This window comes from Arachis duranensis, chromosome 3 (assembly GCF_000817695.3).
Source record: "Arachis duranensis cultivar V14167 chromosome 3, aradu.V14167.gnm2.J7QH, whole genome shotgun sequence".
Classification (NCBI taxonomy): Eukaryota; Viridiplantae; Streptophyta; class Magnoliopsida; order Fabales; family Fabaceae; genus Arachis; species Arachis duranensis.
In genome coordinates, this window is record NC_029774.3 from 56,645,308 (window position 1) to 56,649,096 (window position 3,789).

Genomic DNA, 3,789 nt, shown 5'->3' on the forward strand with positions numbered 1-3,789 from the left:
CTCAAGTTATGCTTCCTCAAAGAAGGTAAGGTCAAGCTGCCAAGTTATTGCCGAAAACGCACCTATCCTCCCACGTTGGCAACGTGCCTAGCCTCCCAATGCAGAGACATGAGGCTGGCGTTGTCACCAAACACGCCCCCTTGTTAGCACGTTGGCAACGTGCTCGTGCTCCCTCCAGGGCTAATCTCTAGCCTTCAATTTTTGCTTGTCACGTTGCCTTAGAAAACGCCTTTAGAAGCTGGCGTTGGCAACGTGCTCGAGTGCTTCTTCATGTGGGTGAGCTTCCTTGCCTAGCTTTGCTTGCTGCGTTGCCCCCAAACACGCCTTTGGAAGCTGGCGTTGGCAATGTGCTCGAGCCTTCCTCAAGGCTCTATGCTTGTTGCTTGGCGTTGCCTTGCATAACGCCTATGGTTCCTGGCGTTGGCAACGCCAGCTCCTCTTCCTCCAGGGCTAAGTCTTGCTTGTGTGGCGTTGCCTAGGAACACGCCTATGGTTCCTGGCATTGGCAACGTGGATAGAGATCCAAGACTTGGTGCTTACCAAGCATTCCTTCCTGGCGTTGCCTTAGAACACGCCAATAAAAGTGGCGTTGGCAACGTCCTCGAAGTTCCTCCCTGGCCCAAGTTGGCAACGTGCATCTTGTGCACTCCAAGGTTGCTTGGCGTTGTCCTTGAACACGCCTATGCTTCCTGGCGTTGGCAACGTGGTTGGGATCCAAGACTTGGTGCCTAGCCAAGCATTCCTTCCTGGCGTTGCCTTAGAACACGCCAATGAAAGTGGCGTTGGCAACGTGCTCCTATTTGTTGATATTGAAGAACACGCCAGTTCATTTCCAAGTTAGCAACGCTCTCGTGTGCCCATACTCCTAGCTTGCATGCGTTGCCAAGGAACACGCCCATGGTTCCTAGCTCAACAACTTGCTCGAGCTCCCCTTTGGTGCCAAAGTTGCTTGCTACGTTGCCAAGGAACACGCCTTCATAACTTGGCGTTGGCAACGTGCATTTCCCTTTCCTGGGCCAAGTTTTCCATTCAGCGTTGTTTGCCTGCGTTGTCCTCAAACACGCCCCTCATCTCTAGGCTGGCAACATGCTCGAGGCTCTGAACTAGCTCCCCAAGATTGCTTGGCGTTGCCTTGAATAACGCCTATGGTTCCTGGCGTTGGCAACGTGCTTCACACCCTTCCTACCAAGCCTTGCTTGTGTGGCGTTGCCTAGGGACACGCCTATGGTTCCTGGCGTTGGCAACGCCCTCGATACTCCTCTAGGGCTGCCTTGGCGTTGCCTTCAACAACTCACCTTTTCTCCAAGTTGGCAACGCCAATAACTTCTCTTCTTCTTGCCTAGTTTGCTTCATTCTTGCTTCAATGCTTTCTTGTTTCATCACCTATCATCAACAAGGGAAATAGCTTTAAAGTCTTACCAATCCATGCAATTAATTTCATGAGATTCATTCATACTCATTCATTTATGTATTCCTTAAATCATTTGCATGAATTTGGCTAAAATCAACATGTTCCTTGGTATTCTCATGCATGAAGACAAAAATCATAAAAGGACTTGTTTATTTAGAGAAAATGAGTGAAACTAAGCTAAAACCAACTAAACTAACTAGCTAATATAGTAGATATGCAATTGCATCACACATAAAGTAAATGGCAGAAATTAAAGAGAATGGGTAAGATCAGAAATGGGGGAATCATTGGGTTTAGGAGATGTTGCAATTCTCCGGATCAAGTTCATTCTCATCTCTTCCTCAATCAATGTATTCATTGATCTCCTTGGCAATCTTAAGTGATTGAATCCCAATTCCTTGGTAATCCAATCTCTCAAATCTTGATCAATAGCCAATTCCTTGGTCAATTGCTCATGAGAAGAGATGAAGTATGGTCACTGATTATAACACATACATTTTCCAATTCAAGTATTGAGGGGATTATAGTCACATATCCATCCCAACCCAAATTGGTCCAGCATGAGAAAGTAATTCTAGCATGATCTTTTCATTCCTCTTCCAAGGTTCCGAAGAGATCCAATTATGGAGAGTTTCTTTTCCAAGATAACTAACCAATTGAATTAAGATTGAAAGCTTTCTAGTAAAATCAAGAGAAAAGATAGAAGAAGAAGAATGAAAACTAATATTGATCCATCAAATTACAGCAGAGCTCCCTAACCCAATGAAAGGGGTTTAGTTGTTCATAGCTCTAGGAATCAAAATTGATAGAGAAGAATAATCCATGCTAGAAGTACAGAAAAGTAAATATGCAGAGAGTAGTTCTCCAAGGTGCCAAAAGTCCCTTTCTAGTTCAAAACTACTCCTATATATACTACTCTTCATGATCTTCTAGTGAGTTCTTCAAGTCTTGGATGTGGGCTTTGGACCTTGAGTTGAAGCAATCCTCATCTTTAGTGGGCCCAGCTTGCAGAGAAATATGAATTAGGCTTGGGCATTTAGTGAGATTAATCGTGGAATACATTTCTGGGTGCGAGAACGTTAGTGGCATTTACCTTTTCCACTAACGTTCCACCTTTATATGCCCACGTTATTCTCAACGTTAGAAGTCTTAACGTGACTTCTAAGGTTCCTTCTCAATTCTTGGCCAACGTTAATGGGACTCACTTTTCCCATTAACGTTGGCTTGTGCCGCTTTTCGTAAACGTTAATGGGAATCACTTTTCCCATTAACATTGCTTGCCTTTTGCCTCCTACCTAGCTTAGCTAACGTAGCTCTTAACGTGGGCACCTATCACCTTCGAGAGCGTTAGTGACACTCACCTTTGTCACTAACGCTCTAATTGCCTTAATCCCCTACATTAGAACCCACGTTAACTAAGTTAACGTGGCTTTTAACGTAGCAATGAAGCCATCTTCCAACGTTAGTGACAAAAGTGAGTGTCACTAACGTTGGTTCTTTGAACGCCACTCCACGTTAACTTTCACGTTAACAATGTTAACGTGAGAGTTAACGTAGGTAATGAAAATGATCCAACGTTAGTGACAAAAGTGAGTGTCACTAACGTTGGCAGTGTTGATCCTTGTCCATGTTAGAGTTCACGTTAACTTAGTTAACGTGACTCTTAACGTGGGGCATTGCCTAGTTTCTCAATGTTAGTGGTGTTCACTTTTACCACTAGCGTTGAGGAGAAACGTTATTGGAGTTCACGTTTCTCATTAACGTGGAGTCCTCCTTTCCTTCTACGTTAAATACCACGTTAACTTAGTTAACGTGGCTCTTAACGTAGGCTATGAAGTGGCTTCGCAGGCGTTATTGGTGATCACTTTTCTCATTAACGTTGCAAGCCAATTGCCAAAGCTCTAGCCAAAATCATGAGATCATGCATCATTAAAATATCATGTAATTCTGGCAAAAAAATCTAATGAAATCATGCAAAATTCACAATAGTTGCTTGAATGAAGGTGTAAGTGTATTTTCACCCAAAACTTGCCTTGTTTACTAGGAAAATGCATGAAACTACCCTAAAACAGTAAAGAAAAGGTCAGTGAAACTGGCCTAGATGCCTTGGCATCAAGTTGCCAATGTAGGTAGTTTTCTTCTTTGCATACGCTTATTTTAGTGTTTTGGTTGTTAGCTTGTTTGATTAGATTTATGCCTTAAGTTGTAGAATAGTTATTGTTAAATTGTATTTTGCTTGAAGTATAAGTTTTGTTTGATTTTTATTTGAAAATTTTTCAAAAACTAAAAAGATTTGTTGTTAAATTTGAATTTTGATTGTTTTAGAATGCTTGTAGAATAGGAGAGTGTCATGTTTCTATTTTTATATAATAATAATA